The sequence below is a fragment of the Schistocerca serialis genome, chromosome 2 (assembly GCF_023864345.2).
Source record: "Schistocerca serialis cubense isolate TAMUIC-IGC-003099 chromosome 2, iqSchSeri2.2, whole genome shotgun sequence".
NCBI lineage: Eukaryota > Metazoa > Arthropoda > Insecta > Orthoptera > Acrididae > Schistocerca > Schistocerca serialis.
In genome coordinates, this window is record NC_064639.1 from 509,270,415 (window position 1) to 509,289,420 (window position 19,006).

The window sequence follows — 19,006 nt, forward strand, 5'->3', positions numbered from 1 at the left end:
ATGGGAGACGTTTGGACAATTATAATGACATCTTATATGCATTTGAGCCTTTTTATGTCAAACGAACTGTTGAAGCTCATTCATATTTCGCATGGCATACGTATGCAGCTCATAGGTGGTGGGAAGCTGCGTAGACTGCACTGCATAACACGATTGTTAGTTATAACAAATCGACAAATAAAAAGGCTGAAACGTGATAATCGAGGATAATTTCGATTAGGATTTTTCGTAAAGGTTATCATGCGCTGAACTGAAAAGGAATGGCGGTAGTTATTTACGTTTGGCGCCTGTCATGTTACCAACAGAAGTATTGAGGTATTCCTAGGGCTGGTATTTCATAAGTCTCCCAAAAGAGACGCAAGAAGATTAAGTGGCGTCAAGTAAAACGCCTTGCACCAAGCTGGGAGCACTAGGACATTTATTAAGAAATATCACTGACAATAAGGGACGTAGCACTGAAATAAGTTGGTTTTCAGAAAGATGCCTTTCCTATGGTGTCTCAAAGATATCACATACGTCATGTATTCGCCTTTTTCGGGTTTGTTTTAGAGTGCAGCAGTGCAATATTCGAGAACTTGAAGCAGTTCATTTCTAAACATAAGTTCCGAAGTTAATACTGTGAAATGCATTGCTGATATCTAGCAGAGTCGCTTCATGTGCTTCAGTAGTGTACTTGAAATCGTAGGCAATATTTATGCCGTATTACTTTTAGTATACTCGTATGGCAGGCAGCGTAAACAAAAAATAAATTAGTGATCACTGTAGTGCCTCACTTGCGAATCGTATTGTGGGATGGTGATCTATTTCTCCCACCTGAAAATCAATGTACTCAGTTAGTTGCTGAAAAACGTTAAATTTAAAGTGTTACATGGATTCCGGTCCATTTTAGCTTTTCCACATACTAGATGTACTGTTGCAGTGGAAGTCAAGTCACGCTGCAGAAAAAAAATCTTATTTTCAAACAGTGAACGAAAATTAAACCATTTAAGTAACGTAACCCGACAGCTTGGGATATTAAATGGTTTAGTGAACCGATATAAGTGCATTTCAGGTGTCAAACTTTAATTACTCCGTTTACGCAGTAGTAAAATAGCAACGATGGACGATTTTTCGAATTCCGATGTTTCATCAATTGTGTTCTTTTTGTATTCGATAAAGAGGAGGGCTGGAAAGTCCCTGGTTTTGAGGGCATTCAGTTTCCATGATTTTTTGCTTAACTGTACAAATATCAAATGCTTCGTATTCACATAACTATTTTTGGTGGAAACTTGATGCAATAGAGAGAGAATCAAGTTTCACGTCTGTGAAGTTATGAGGCGTCATGAAGTTCTTTCTTTCTCCAGGGAAAGTCAGAAAAAGGCATTTTTACTAAGACGTCACAACTATTAGGAAGAAATATCTTCCTACAGGACTGCAAAACGTGGGTTTCTTGTTTGAAGGTTAACTCCGTAGTGGACTGTCAGCGACATCAACAGACGCCGAAATTGGCTAATACGCACCAAAAACAAGTTGAGACATTGAACATCTCCTGGGAGCGTGATGGATTCATTATGAACAACGTCCTTCCTAGACATGAGGATGTTTTCAGCGGAGTGAGTGTCGAACAGCGAACGGTTGAGACTCCAATAGATGTTTTCACCCAAAGAACTTTGAACCAGATTAGAGACTGAGGATAAAACCTCGTTCTATGTTTGTGCTTCTGGAAGCGAGGAACACTTAACGCAGTGGTGACACACTGGGTCCTTGCAGCTAAAGTAGTTTCTCACCCAGAAATCGGGCAAAGTAGTTATGGCGTTTCCTCCTGATGGACTACCTAGCTCAGGCCTGTAGTGCAACTGGAGAGTATTGCGTTGCCACCCACCCCCCCCCCCCTCCCCGCCCTACTGAAGGAGGCAAAATTGATCAAGGCCATCCTTTCGCAGTAGGTGAAAGTACTTTCACACAGGTCTGAAGTTGGGGCTGAGAAGGCCTGCTTTCAAACTGGTCGGACATTTTGACTGTTTATATGACCTCGCCCCTTCGGAGTAGTATCTGTTTCCTAACACGAAAAAAAAAAAATGCCGAAGGGTGGTCATTCTGACGACGGTGAAGACTTCAAACACCCTGCCAAGAGCGGGTTAAATATGTATAACGTAAGTTATTTTTGGATGGACCTGAAAATATTGCAACCTGTTTTTAAATTAGCTTAACTACATTCGTCTATTAAGCACCGGGCGAAAGCTATTCCATACTTCGAGGAAAATACTACAGTGTGAGTAGCGGGCCGCTCTACTGAGGTTTTTCGAAATTCCTTTTCCTACAATTTCATTAGAGCGACCAATTCATCAGATACGGCTGCGCTTGATTAGTTTCCAGCGATCGATGGATACGACACACCTGCTGCGGCACACCGCTGACATTCGCAGTCGATCACTGTTTGATTGGTCCTCCTGACTGCGTGCAGCGCATTGTAACTGGATAAGTTTACCAATCTGTGACAAAGTAACATCGTGACAATAACTTAACCAATTACTAGTTAAATTTTCGCAAACGCATCAAATATAAGTTCTCTGAAAATTCTCTATTAGTTGTCGTATAATGATTACTAAGAACGAGAAGTCAGTCACCTTCGGTGTCGTAGTTATCTATCTTAAATTATAGAAGGAAATGTAAATCGATTTAAGTCACGTCATTGGCGCTTGCGGGAATTATTCATAATGAAGTGAAGTGTGATACACAGAAAGTACGCGTATGTCTTGTAATAGTCAACAACAATCTCCAAGTTATGACGCCAAAAGTGCAGTAATCTGAGTTATTCAATGTGGCTGTAAGCAGTTTTCAACAACACGGTTTAACGGTAAATTGTGCTATGAGAAGTGAAAAATACTCAGCATTTACTGTGTATTCGCTCTGCGTATCACATTTTACTTGAAACGGGTGGTGCCCGAATGCACGTGGGATATTACACTAATCTCAGCAGCTGGGGTACTTCACATTCACATTGTGTTTGATTTCAGTTCCAAAAGTTGCTAAGTTTTGACAGTAATGTGAAGCTACCAGATAAAATTCAGTTATTTGTAGCTTTAGAATGCCTCATAAGCTACAGGACTATTCTAAAAGAACGAACAAATTTCAATTGTTTATTGCTTCCAAACTACAAAAGATAAAAAAAACAACTCCAACGTTCCGTGAAAGAGAAAAGTTGAAATTTTTGTCTATTCAATGTGAGCACAATGTGTTACACGACAAATATCGAAACGGTGGCTCATCGCTTGCCACATACGAAGCAGCTGGTCTATCTTTTGTTTGGAAGCAATAAACATTTGAAATCTGTTCCTTCTTTTTGAATTGCCCTATATTTGCCTAAGCAGTTGTTTTTGTTAGTATGAAGTTTGAACATTGTTGAAAAACGTCAGATAAGGAAAAGAAAATAATAAAATAGTCAACATAAAACGGTTGAATAATTATTATCAAACGATGTTCCCAGGTAAGAAATTAAACATAGACTGAGGCCTAGCCGTTAGCTCAGTTTGACTTAATTAAGAAAGGAATCGGCAGTGATTTATTCAAAGGAACTTACCGCTAATTACCTTAAATAATGTAGAAAAAAAATACTAAGTACCTACAAGAAAGAAGACTAGCTAATATCATCTCGGCTGCTGAAAGTTTTTCACTGATTCGTGCAAATGCTTCCTGAACTAGGACACGCGCATTCATATCGACATATCGCATTCAGATGGTGCAGAGAATTTCAGGAGAGTTTGGACGGTTTCTGTTTGGACTGAAGTTTTACGTATGTCTTGAAGAGAATTATCTTTCAATGTGTTGGTTAGTAGTACTGTTGATAGTACTACGCCCTGTAGTACGCCCTGGAAACAGCATTTTTCAATTCTAGTTCAGAATTACACCAAAAAATCCGCTATTATGCACGTTATGTGGACGACATTTTCATTGCTTTTGATGGCACTGACCATGAGTTAGAGCAGCTCTTCAACACTTTTAATGGTTTACATGAAAAAATTTCCTTCACAAAAGAACTTCAAAATGATAAACGTGAGCTTAATTTTCTAGATTTAACAATTTCTATACAAGAGAATACCTTTCATTTCAATATCTTCCGCAAGGAAACATATTCAGATAATGTCATTCCAGCTGACTCAACTCATCCTAAAGCGCACAAACTGGCGTTTTTTCATTCCGCCATTCACCGAATGGTAACCACGCCTTTATCACCTACGGATCAGCAAAAGGAATTGAATGTCATCAAAACGATTGCTGTTAATAATGGATATAACCAGAATATGATCGATCAATTGCTTAATAAGAAAATTTCCCAAAATTGTTCGACTTTGAGTAATGACCTCCCCACAGATACCATAGAAACTAAAAAATTTATTTCCATCCCTTTCTTGGGTAACATTTCGTATAGGATTAAACGTCTTCTAAATAAAAAATATAACTGTAACGTCTCCTTTTCTACAGACAACAGCTTAAAAAGAAATCTTATACATTCAGTAGAAATTGCTAACGATTGGTTTTCTAATTCAGGTGTATACAAACTAACCTGTAATAACTGCCCCTCATATTATATTGGTCAAACAGGCAGGGCTGTTAAAACACGATATAAAGAACATCTATTAGGTAAAAAAGGAGCTAATGTTCACAACTCTACTTTTGCTGAACACCTCTTGATAGCCGGCCATACGCCTAAACAGTTAGAAGACACGGTTATCCTACACAGACAAGTTAAAGGACGGAGACTAGATCTGTGGGAAGAGTTATTTATTTTTAAACATCTAGCGCTTAAAGACGGTAATATACTCAATGATCAGTTGAACCTTGCCTGTAGACAATTCTTTGAAGGCTTTAAACCCGTACTATTTACTTCATAACATTGGTGTTGATAACCTCAGTTGTCTATTTCCTCAGGAAGCTATGATGCATTTTTGTATCTCTAAGCTCACTACCTTTTATGCAATGTGATTTACTTATGATGTATGGCTGCCACTACACTGGCCCTCATGTAATTCTCGCTTATCCTAAAACCTCGGATCCCAGTGAATATATATTAACTAGATTGTGGACCAGCTTTCGTAATTTATGTCTTAAGACGCCATTACTATTTATTTTAAATTTTTGACTTATATACGTTTTATGTGCTTCACTAATATGGTAATATAATTTTACTTTGGCTGTATATGCCACTGCATGTAACTCATGGCGTATGCGCCACCTACTTTTTTGAAATATGTTCCTACGTTATTGTTTCTAAGGCTCCCACATTGTCATAATGGTAATGTTAAATGCTTTCCTCTTATTTACTGTCACTCTATCTAAGGACGCAATTAACATTTATATTTTACATGTAGCTTCAGTACCCCAATCGGCACTTACTACGCGACCTGAGCGCCACCTGCCCTGGTCGCAGTGCTACCACGCAGACCGATTTTACTCAGTTGCTTATGCGCTCTCCAGCTTCCATGTACTGAATTTTATTTATCTGACAAACCCTACTCTTAGGGCAATATCTGATTTTGACTAATGGAGCTACGGAGACGTTTGTAAAAATGGCAACGACATGTTATTCCATGTTAATATAATAGTGTAAGTACAAGAAATTCTTCTCATATTCTGTAACACAAGTTTCTCTTAATATAAGTTAAACTCTAATCTTGACTTATGTGTATACCTTTCATATAAATCACGATGTTCATTTCCTCAGGCCGACTTCTGAAGAAGATAGGTTTAAACTTATCGAAACCTAGGTAAAGATTACTTTATCCTGTGCAACTGGTCGGCTGTTTTTAAATCTAATTACGTGGAACCGTTGCTGTTACGCAGCTATGTTTAAAATACTGTTGATAGTTTTATAAATATCGGAAATCAGAAATATCGATATTTAAAAACAATTCGTTATTGGCTCTCGATATATAGAAAAAAGTATCGATATATCAACCGATGAGATATCGCCATACTTGCCTATAAAAATATCGGCTGCACTTCGTAAATATATTTCCGGTATTAGAGCTGTATGTTTAAGCCTCGATTTGTTGTTAGACGTTCTGTACATCAACATGTTAGCAGCCCGCCTATCTCTCTTATAGCAAGAACTGAAAGTAAAAGGATGCGCGTTCACGCTTGGCGATAACCACTTTGCGAATACTGATAACTGCATGTCAGTGGTACAATAAAAGGTGCCTGACGGGTTCATCGTTCGTTTTCTTCACATATCGGGCATGTGCGGAACATTTCATATCGACTTCTCTATCTTTTCATGTCTGCCAACGCCAGCAACCTAACAGTTGTAGTGTCAAAATTGTGTGGTGAAGCTGTACGTTACAGTTTCTGTTAGTAGCGCCAAGCACCGATTACGTCAGCATTTTCCCTGACATGTCTCCGCCACCGTAAAGAGCAAACTTGTCATTTAGATTTTTATTCATTATTTACTGCAACTGCTTTTTAAGAATGAAGATGTGAAGAAATGTCACACTAGTTGCATTAAAATTGTTTTTTAACGCAACTGGTGTGCTACTTGCTCACATCGGAAATATTGTTATTCCCTTCGCAGCGCCACCGCCGAATGGAATCGGACTACTTTTGTGCCACATGTATTTGCCACTCACAGTCAAAGAGAAAGATTGGACGTGATGAAAGCTCAAAAAATGGTAAGACTCCTTCACATAATGAAAATAAAATTATGTTCTACTACAATTTCAAAAGAACAACTTCAAAAATTTACCGAAAACTGTGAGACACGTAATATAAAATAAAAATACCTGCACCCGATATTGCCATTTTGATATCGATATGTTTACATATCGAGGGAAAAAATATCGCCAATATATGTCAACATTTTTGAAAAATTATCTGTGGGTCGATATTTACAGCCATATTGCGTAGTGTGGGAACGGCAATGTACGAGTTCATATCACAAAACATACGGAACCTTAAATTTGCCTAAATCTGAAACCTGTATCAGTCTTGAAAGTCACATTAAAATAAAGAAATTATGCCCAATACGTGAGATGCACTCACTGTCGGTTGATGAATAGCTCGTCGCGTATTTATAGTAAGGAGCAGTAAATGAACTACACTATCGAACATTTTGCTAAATGAATAACTATGTTACAAATGTACAAATCTGCTTTATTAATATAGTTCTAGTCACGTCGCAAAACAACATAAGGCTGTTTCAGAATTATAATCCGCATAAATGCGTCCCTGAAAAAAATGAGGGGAAAATGTTTTATCTGCCGTACAGAGAGTACTGAATTGTATGGTCTTACACGCTAATAACATTCGTTTTGTTGGCAAGCGGAAAAATACATATTTTTACACACGGTAGTGCTTACATATTCAAGGCATGAAATGTTGTTTCATCTGGAGAACTGTGTGGCACGTCGATTAAAAGTCAGTAACCTCTATTTCTCTGAAGAAGGCTGTACGTTCACAGTCACCTTTCGTATAGTGCCCCACGTTGTTGGAGTGCATTCCGAGCGGGTATCACTTTTGTATTTTTCTTATCACTCCAAAATGAGTAACTGCGTCAAAAGCATTTCAGAACTACAAACAAAGTATTCAACGGAACATATTTCTCTGCATGTCAAAACTCAGAGTGGCATTAGTTCAGACCTCTGAGTTCTGCAAAGAAAAAAATTTAATAATAGTTTTCGAAACAAATCTGATTTGATTTTGAGAGACGGGTTAGCACTATTTTGTCTCCGCTCATCTCTATTTGTTTCAACCGGACGGTAAAATTCACTCTGGTACTACGCTTTTAGCATTATTTGGTAGAGGTACGTCAAGGAAACACAGATCTAAATTAGGCTTGTACTAATGCAAGCTTGCCGTGTAGCGGCATAGAATTATTAGAAGAGAGTTTCAGACTGTCGACTGTCTTCAATTTTACCAGTTCCTTTGCAGCAACGATTTTACTCTTCTTTGCCCATGATTTCTGCATTTTATCAATTTACGACCGGTAGCATACTCTTTTTTTTCTAAACGAGGGTGAGGTTTGAAAATTTCAGTGCCTTGAGAAACTGTTTTGATGACTGAATATTCAGTGTTTTGTTGTGCTTATAACTTAATCGAGCAAAATGGTTGGTGAGATTCGTTGGTTAAGTCGCTTGATAATCATTGATGGATGGTTTCGCCGGTGGTCTCAGACATCGCGTATGTCTTACAAAGTCTATTCGCGTTCTCTCAATATCATTTACTCTTTCGAGCTTTGAATGAAGAATTATCAGTTTTTAGGTATTTGCGAAATCTTCCTGTGCATCCTTGAGAATATCCTTTGTCCTATTCGAAAGCTGCTTAATTATACATGAGATGTTTGTAAGTGTATGATTTCATCATGAATATTGGTAACTGATGATACTGTTGTAAATAATAGCCCGCCTGCTTAGCTCGGTGGTAACATGCTCGCCTCCCATTCAAGCGGGCCCGGGTTCGATTCTCGGTTTTTGTAAATGATAGTGTGCAAATCGTTGCTTGAGTGACGTGCCCAGCTAAAATCTTTCTGGTTCTGTAGGTAATTATTTACCGCTTTAACTGGTGTACCGAATTGATTCATCGCACCAGTGGAACTCTAGGAAATGAAATAGTGAGAACTCGTATAAGATAGTTCCCACGACTCATTCTGTAATATTCGGTTGCAATAGTTGTGACATTTAAAGACTCGATAACATTAGTGTCGTATTCTAAAGCATGAAAGACTATACAATGAATTACATACGTCATTTTTCTCTGGTACAAAGAGCGTACGGTCGTGCCGATTTTATCCACTGCAGCTATGTAATAGAAGGCAGCAGTCGTTACAGCGTCGCTCACTCAGGGAGGGCATTCAATTCTTACATTTACTGACAAGGTTTATACGTCAAAGGAAGAAGCCCAAAACCTTAACGTTATGTGTTGGGCACTATTTCGCGAAACCTTTTAAAACGAACACAAGTAAGACTAAAACTAACGGTCTACATATGCGTTAGTACGATCTTAGTCCAGTAATTTCATACTAACTGAAAAAGCTGGCCATTAATACTACTACGAGGGCTACACTATTTTTCGACATCCGATCGGTAACAAAATTAAAACCACAGTGAAACTCTGGTGAAGCTTTGCACAGATGTATAGCACAGTGTGTCTGCTGTGCCCGTCGACTGTGTTACGTCGCTGTTTTCAGTCCTGAGCACACAGTGAGCACGTAGAGACGCCTGGAAAACAGTGCCTCTCGCCTAGTATGATGGTTTGTTAACGGCTTTCGCCTGATTTCATGCAGTTGCAATGGTTCAAATGGCTCTGAGCACTATGGGACTTAACTTCTGAGGTCATCAGTCCCCTAGAACTTAGAACTACTTAAACCTAACTAACCTAAGGACATCACACACATCCATGTCCGAGGCAGGATTCGAACCAGCGACCGTAGTGGTCGCGCGGTTCCAGGCTGTAGCGCCTAGAACCGCTCGGCCACTCCGGCCGGCTTTCATGCAGTCCACATAACGTAACTAGCATGAATTCCCTGCTTTATGATGATATACTCTGTCACATTTTATAGGTGCTACGGAGAGGCTTCTGCAGTGCTTTCGATGGGAAGTGTCTGATCACCCACCATACAGCCCGGACTTGGCACCCTCTGATTTACATCTCTTCATTCACATGAACAGCTGGCTATGAGGACAGCATTTTGGCACAGACAACGAGCTGCAGACCACCGTAGGGAACGGCAGAAATCACAGGCGTCTACCTTCTATGGCCTAGATATTGGCAAGTTGGTACGACGCTACGACAAATGTCGAATTCGGAGAAGCGAGTATGTAGAGAAGTAGCTGGAAGGTGTAGTTAAATGTTGCAAACACTTTTGATTTTTACTTGGTTTCCATTTAGCGTCTCGCAGCCCTCGTAGCACCTCATGAAACATTTAATTTCTTCACAGTGGGGTCCACTGTCTGTCTACAAGTGTTAGCGATTGAAACTGGAACATCAGAAAGGCTAACAAAGTTCATTTATTAGCAGTCTATGCCAACGGCATTGCTGCAGTAGTAACACCGGTTCCAGTCAGATCACCAAAGTTAATCGTTGTCGGGCTGGTCTAGAACCTGGATGGGTGACCATCCGGTCTGTCGAGAGCTGTCGGCAACCGGAGTGCACTCAGCCCTTGTGAAGCAAAATTGAGGAGCTACCTGATTGACAAGTAGTGGGTCCGGTCTCGTAAACTGACAAAACGACCGGGAGAGCAGTTTGCTGACCACATGCCCCTCCATACACAGCGGCCGGGCGGTGTTGTTGAGCATTCATGGTCTCTTAAGGCGGAGTTTAGTTTATCATGTGTATATATTATTGCAGGAAGAATAAACCATTAAATTTGTAGGGGATTTACGGGCAATGGGTGCGAAATATAGTAGATGAGCTGACACTTCTGGTAGCAACAGCTTTAACCCAGCTGGGTCTCGGGTCAGACTGACAATGAGTTTGGACCATAAATAGGGTGGGTACGCCATTCCATGCTACTAGATTCCATCAGTCGTAGTAGAGGTGAGTCATGGCATACCAATGCCCCGGCCGCCCACGACCAGATGTTTTCATTGGGTGAGAGATCTGAAGAACAATTGGCCAGAGCAACAGTCGAACGCCCTCTGTATCGAGGTACGACAGGATAGCATGGGCAACAAGCGTTCGTGAGTTATCTTATTGAATAGTAATATCACAGAGACTATGAAACGTGACACATCCCTGAGCCTTAATGAATCATAAATCTAACACATTCTGTCGAAATTACCGGCTATGTGCGAACCAGAGGTAATCGTCTTATATACCCAGTGGCACTGCACACTGCCACGCGAGGTGCTGGTCCCGTACGATGATGACAGAAGCAGTCTGGCAGCGTTGTTCTCTTTGGAGACTTCACATACGGATACGTCCATTGTGGTTCTCGTCGCAGAACTGGGACTCGTCTGAAAGGACGACGTGGTGTCAGCTCTGCGTTCAATATTGCCATTGGGTGCACTGTTGTCGTCGCGCCTCTCTCTTCTGATACGTCGAGGATCCTTCAACAATGGTCGCCGTGGTGGTACTCCATGGTGCTCCAGACGTCGTGCACTGACCATTTGGGTATTTGTCTTGCTGCAGACAAAGCCATTTCCTGACTCGAGGAAAGTGACGTGGCTCGACGATTCTGAACCTTGAAGCGAGAAATGTGTCCTTTAGAGCGCTATTCGATCGGTGCTTCGGATATTCTGTATGGCATTGTATATAGCCCTACTGAATCCATTGTTTCCACAATCGCTTGGCAATCGTGGAATAATGACCAATGTGAGCAACAGTATAGCGGAACGATAAACCGCAGTCTCGTTATGCAACGATCACGCCCCTGCCTATATCTTAGTTTTTCTGGTAGACGTTTCTTCATCTTCCATGAGGTGTAATACGATATTCTGTCGAACATTCAAATGTAATATCTGAACAGAGATATATAAACTTTTAATATATTTTGTGTGGGATCAAAATTTTAAAACCTCTCTCACACCGGCCTGATTTAGCTTCACTCATCAGGATAGTAAAAACATGCGTATGTTAAGGGAATTTTCATTCACAAGGCAGGCTTATCACATTCACAAAGTTCAATACTGTTCTATCTTGATTAAATTGAGCTTAACTTAAATTCCATAAGGCAGTGAAGCCATTTCGAAGTCTTGGTGCGACGAAAATTGTCATTCGATCTCCTGAAAACATTTGTAATAATTATTAACTTTCGGTGATCACATGGGGAAGACCGGAGATCTGCTGGTAAGACCGTGTTAGCCTATTTATTTGAAGTAACTGGATATCTTGAGCATACAAAACGGCAGGTTCGTCCAGTGTAAATCAGACGTTCCCCACTGATCCCGTGCAACACAGCGTAGTAAGCAGACACTGTCAATAATAATCAGTTAAATAATACGCGAACACACTTATTTTAGTTTAGTTCATGTATTAAATTCCTTCTCATACAGAATCTCATCAAGATGCGACTAGCTCAACAATACATACATATACATCCTTCTTTCACGACTAATCGGCAAGAAGTCCCCTATTCATTTCATAAGAGAAAACATAGATAGCAGAGAAGCTATTCCATGGAGTAAATGGACGCTCCAAGGAATAATTGGGCTTGAAACTACTTTGCATTGATAATCGGTAAGATAAGAAGAGATATTTCGAGATATGTACTGAGTTATATAATTTATAAAATTTCTGAAAATATCGCGGAGAGACCGCTGCAAGAGACATTACAAACTGATCCACTTGATGTGGAAGAATGAGACATTGACAGAAGAATAGAAAATTGCCATAAAATATCCGATATACAAGAAGAAAAGGAAAGTGGATTGTGTTCACTACAGAGCCATGAGCATGCTGAATGTAACCTGCAAGGTACTGTCTGTCATTAGCCTCAGAAAATTATAACCACTCCAAGAGAACAATATACAGGAATATCAAGTTTGCTTTTTACCAAATCGATCGACGATATATCAAATTTTCGCCCTAAGACAATTATTTGAAAGACACAGGGAATATGATAAAGATATCTGTAGTCTATTCGTCGATTTTCAAGTGCATAATACACATCAAAGGAATAGCCTATACAATACATTTCGTGACTGCAGGACCCCTGAGAAGGTAATGGAAATGGTTCAGACTTTTGAGGATGGGTCAACGGAAACAGTGCGTTTCCGAGGGGTCACTTCAGAAAGTCCGAGGTTGAGGCTCTCTCATGTGATCTTTTCTGTGTCACTTTAGAGAAAGTAATAATGGAACATTGATAACTGGAATGGGATGGGGTAAAGATGAATCGTAATTTCAGTTGTCTCGCATATGCAGAAGATAGTGAACCAAACCATGAGTTGAAAGAAATGTAACAGAAAATGGACAACTAGCACAGAATGTTGGGCTAAAGGTGAATCAGGACAAAATGGAGTTCATGTAATTATGAAGAAGAGCGGCAAGAATGTCTTAAAAGACAGATATCATGACGTTCAAGAGAGTTCACCGTGGGATGTAGTTTTAATAGCACTAACGGCATAGAAATGGACATCAAGTAAAGAATATCGGCCGGAATGAAATGTATTGCCACCAGGGAGACTCTCAGCTAGAAATAAATATAATCAAATACTAAGACGAGAATATATAATACAGTGATATGCCCAGCAGTCATGTACGGTACAGAAACTCAGAGCAGGACTAAACGAGAAAAGGAAAAACTGTTAATATGAAAGAAGATTCATGAGGAAGATATGGGGACCGATAGTAGCTAAAGGAGTGTGGAGAAGGAGGGACAATGAGGAAATCTATCTCTTGTTGCAACAACCAACAATATTACAGAAGCTCAAATGCAAAAGAACTGAGTGGGCAGGCCGCGTAGCCCATATGCCAGAAGAAAGACAGGATAACAAAGCACCTGAGGGAAGCTAAACATCACACGCTTCATAGGACGACCAAGGCGACGCTAGATGGACAAGTTGGCGTAGGACCAGGCAACCCCGGGGACTGAGGACATCAGGAGCAACCGAGCATAAAACGGAAAGGAATGGAGGCAGTTTGTGGTAGCAGCGCGTGGCCTGCAGGGCCTGTGACCGATGGATATAATTATAATATAATGTAACATAGTGATTCCTGAATAAGAAAATACAGACTGTAGATAGTATGATTCCTATCTCTTTCGTCAGACAGCAGTGTACTTCTAATCATTTGCATATTCAGGCACGTACAACACTTCATGCCACTTTGACATTTGTTCCATACCGTCTTCGTGGTGTTGCAACGTTAATGACCAGGAATGTATTTTCTGATGATATTAACTGACAACCCTCCTCCTCAGTTGATTGGTCTGCCGGGACGGCAGCTCAGCGTGTTCCGTAAGCAGGACTGGCCACCCTCTGTAATAAAAATCGAGCGAAGTTCTCAGATATTGTGTGACATCCGCGACGAACCAATGACGACATAACGACGAAGATACAGAGAGACAGAAAGAAAAACAAAAAAAGTTGTTTTTGTGGCTGACTAGCACGCGGAGGATCCGGGTTCGATTTTGGTACTGACAAGGTTTTCACCTTGGGAGGAGCGGGGAGTGGTCCGCTCAACCTCGTGATACCAGTTGAGGAGTTCCTTGAATGACAGGTAACGGCTACAATACCTGCGCGGCAGATAGAGAGCTGTGCTGACCCCCAACCCCTCCATACAACATGATGCTTGTGCTTGGCTGAGGATGAGACGGCGATAGGTCGGCCCCGGATACCACGTCTATGGCCAAAATGGCGGAGTTTTCCTTTTCCTCTTTAACTAATGCAACTATGGGCTCTTGTTGGAATAATGTGCATTCCATTAATTAAAAGACACATAACAAAGACTGTTTCGTTTCGTTTAGTTTGTACAATTTCTGGTGGTCAATAAAGTGTTGGCAGAAGAGCCAACACCGTGTTGCTAGAGGAGGTCGAAATGCACGCTTTTAGCTCACGCAGACTAGCGTGAGGTCTGGAACAGTTAAGGGAATGAATAGTAGCAAATAAAGTACGTAGTTGATGTAATACTTAACTTTAATCCATAATTGGAGAGCATCGCTCTTTATGATACATAATGAATAATCTCAATATAAACTGGTAATGGCGCCTTGCTAGGTCGTAGCAAATGACGTAGCTAAAGGCTATGCTAACTATCGTCTCGGCAAATGAGAGCGTATTTGTCAGTGTAGCATCGCTAGCAAAGTCTGCTGTACAACTGGGGCGAGTGCTAGGAAGTCTCTCTAGACCTGCCGTGTGGCGGCGCTCGGTCTGCAATCACTGTCAGTGGCGACACGCGGGTCCGACGTATACTAATGGACCGCGGCCGATTTAAAGGCTACCACCTAGCAAGTGTGGTGTCTAGCGGTGACACCACATTCCTCCCCCGCAAATCGGCGTACGGTTGTGTTATAAGGCTTCCGCCCGCCGTGGGGAGGACCCCATGTTGACGGATGCGACGAGGTGGGGAGCCTAACAACAGGCGAGGCTGTGCCACCCGCACCCCGCCATTCGGTCCGAGGGGAGCTAGGAAACGCCTGAAAACCTAGTCCAGGGTGCACGCCAACATGCGGTGTATAAGCCCGTAGAGAGACAGGAGGGGCCGAAGGGTCGACCTCCATCGCGTCGGGGTACCCGACGGGCGAAGACGCCATCTGGTCCGGAGCGGGCAAGCGGTCCATGTCGGAGGACAGCTGGTCACGGGAAGCGATCGGCCGCGCGTGACCCAGGGAGGCGCTTGGCGGCTGCAGCGAAGCGTCCACTGCGGGCGTCGCCGGCGGGAGAACAGGCGGCGGCGGCGGCGCGTCGCCATGGGGCAAAATGGAAGGCAGCGTCGGTAACACCTGGGGCTGAGGCGAGCCAGTAGATGGGTCCCCAGGGCGCTGACCGGACGGCACCGTCGCTGAAAGCAGACGGGGAGCGGCAGAACCCGTACGAAGACAGAGGCGCAGCTGATTGAGATGCCGACGCACCTCACCAGCAGCCCCCAAAACCAGATACATAGCGCGGCCGAGGCAGCGAAGAATACGCCCTGCGAGCCAACGCCGTGAACCTCGATAGTTGCGATAGTATACAACGTCGCCTGGAGCAAAAGCAGGAGTCTGCCGCTGCACAGGAACCTGATGCGACGGATGCAGCAAAGACATCAAGGTTCGATGAGGACGACCGTGGTGCAACTCAGCTGGCGAGTGACCATCTCGGGGCTGCGAGCGATACGAGGACAAGAAGATCAATAACGCGTCCTCCGGAGAATGCGACTGGTTCAAATGGCTTTGAGCACTATGGGACTTAACATCTGTGGTCATCAGTCCCCTAGAACTTAAAACTACTTAAACCTAACTAACCTAAGGACATCACACACATCCATGCCCTTGGCAGGATTCGAACCTGCGACCGTAGCAGTCACGCGGCTCCGGACTGAGCGCCTAGAACCGCGAGACCACCGCGGCCGGCAGAATGCGACTCTTTCAGCGTCAACATCTGTGACTTGAAAGTGCGGACCAATCGTTCAGCGGCGCCGTTTGACTGAGGCGAAAACGGCGCGGACGTCAGATGTTGAATACCATTGGCCTTGCAGAACGACTGAAATTCTGCCGACATGAATTGTGGGCCATTGTCGGAAACAATAGTCTGTGGAAGACCTTCAATGCAAAAGATAGCGGATAACGCTTGGATGGTGGCAGATGACGTCGTGGAAGACATCCGGACAACAAAAGGAAAGTTACTGAATGACCACAACCAACCATCGAGCATTCCAGAATGGATCAGCAAAATCTATGTGGAAGCGTTGCCAAGGGGAAGTGGCCGTCGGCCATGCAAAGAATTTTCGCGGTGGTGCGGATTGTTGTTCGGCACACGCCATGCAAGAAGAGCACATATTCGTAATCGCGGCATCGATTCCGAACCAAGTACAGTGCTGACGAGCAAGTTGTTTCGTTCGCACTATACCACAATGTCCTTGGTGGAGAAGCCGTAAGACAGAGGACTGTAACGAACGTGGGACCACGACCCTGGACTGATCATTATCAGAACGCAACAGCAAAACACCACGTCGTACAAAAAGTCTCTCCTCGTGAGCAAAAAATCGGCGAACCGACGGATCCCGTGACTTTCACAAGGGCCATTGCGTAGCAACAAAACGCAAAACGGTAGCAAGGACAGGGTCAGATGCTGTGACTGTAGCTACACGACGAAAATCAATCGGAAACGATTCGACCACGTTATCGGTTTCCGAGTCAATGAACATGCAAGCAAATTCGGAAGAATCGAATGCTCTATCCTCAGCAACAGGCACACGGTACAACACATTGGCGTTTCCGTGCTTAGCAGTGGACCGATACAAGATATCGTAGCGGTACTGCGAGAGGAAAATAGACCAGCGAATGAATTTCTGCGCTGTACGTGGAGGTACAGGCTTGTTCGGATGACAAAGCGATGTCAAAGGTTTGTGGTCTGTGATGATGGTAAAGTGACGACCACACAAGAAATCATGAAACTTTGTAACACCGAATACGAGAGCCAAAGCTTCTTTCTCGATCTGTGAATAATTTCTTTGCGCAGACGAGAGCAATTTGGACGCAAAGGCAATAGGGCGATCGTGTGAACCATCTTTGTGCGCAAGCACAGCACCGATCCCGAAATCCGATGCATCTACCATCAACAAAAGGGGTTTCCGGGGATCGAATGGCGTAAGGCAAGTACTAGAAAGCAACGCCGATTTCAACTGGCAAAAGGCGCGTTCGCATTCCGTCGTCCAGACGAACGGAACACCTTTACGGCGTAAGCGATGAAGCGGAGCTGAAATGGAAGAGGCGTGGCGCACATATTTGTTATAGTAATTTATTTTTCCCAGCACACTCTGTAGCTGCTTCACATTCTGCGGCGAAGGCAAGTCGTGTATGGCACGAGGTGCTCGGGACTGGGATGTATGCCTTGGGCATTGATTACATGTCCCAGATACGGTAAGTCACGAGCAAAAAACACATTTGTCCTTCGCAAGCGAAGACCATTTTGTCGCAAGACCTGAAATAATGTTCTGAGATTGGCTAAATGTTCTTCTTCCGTCTTTCCGGAGATCACAATATCGTCCAGATAGTTTGTTGCATTAGGGACAGAGGCATAAACAGTTTGCAGATATTGCTGAAACAATGCAGGGGCGGATGCACACCCGAATGGCAGTTGTTTGAAGCAATACAACCTAAGATGCGTGTTAACCACCAAGACGCGCTGGGATTCGTCGTCCACTGGTATTTGCAAGTACGCATCTGCTAGGTCCAACTTCGAAACATTTTTACCCGGGCACAGTTTGTCAAAAAGATCTTCTGGGCGGGGTAAAGGATAAGTTGCAATCACTAGTTGTGGATTCACGGTAGCTTTGAAGTCCACACAAAGTCTCAATTTTCCAGAAGGTTTGGGCAAAATTACTAAGGGTGATGCCCAGAGAGAAGCCTGCACACGTTCAATTACACCTTGTGATTCTAAATCGTTTAATGTTCTTGCGACCTCATCACGCAATGCGTGGGGAACATTGCGCGCTCTGAAAAATTTCGGTTGCGCGTTGACTTTCAGTTCCAAATGTGCTTTATAGTTCTTAGCGCAACCAAGGCCTGGTGCAAAAATGTCTGCAAACTCTTCACATAGACGAGAAACACTGGCTGAAGGCACAGTCTGGTTCACTGATAGGACCTGATTGACTATAGACAAGTTAAACAACCGAATATAAATCTAAACCAAACAAGTTCACTGCAGAAGAAGAACAAAGGACGCAAAATGACACAAGTTTTGTTTGTCCCTTGTATGTTGCAAGAAGGCTGCACTGTCCTAATGCAGGGATATTCTGACCGGAATAGCTAGTTAACTTAACATTTGCGGCACGCAACGGAGGTGTGCCCAGTTGTGTGTACGTGTCTTTATTGATCAATGAAACTGCAGCTCCAGTATCGAGCTGGAACGGTATCACGTTGCCATGCATTTGCAAGTCTACAAAAAATTTATTGTCCTGCTGACGACAAGAGCGACTGTCTCGTGCAACGTGAACAGACACTGGTACAGAAGCACTTGCGACTTGACGGGATTTCCGTCGATGTCGACGCACTCTATTTGCGGGACGAACACAGTCACTGTTAGAGAGAGTGGCACTAGGCGGAGTGGAATGAACTACATGAATTTCCACGGGCGAAGGTTCACGAGCCTGAGTATTCTTCGTTCCATTCCTGCGTGAAGCAAAGGGCCTGGAATGGTTCTGAGTGTCCGATCTGAGCTTTTTCTGGCAAACCCTCTGAACATGTCCTCTTTTATTACAGAAAAAGCAAATAGCTTGGCGTGACTGGCGTGACGGACAATTGTCATGCGAATGTCTAGTTGCACACCGTGGACATGATTTTAGCACCGCATTTGCTGGCTTGCGCGGCACACGTAGCGGAGAGCTCGGTGGCAGCTGCGCGGATGGGCGTGAGGGCTGTTTACTGTTCCGTGCAGCGCGCCCGGCGGGCCGGTTAACG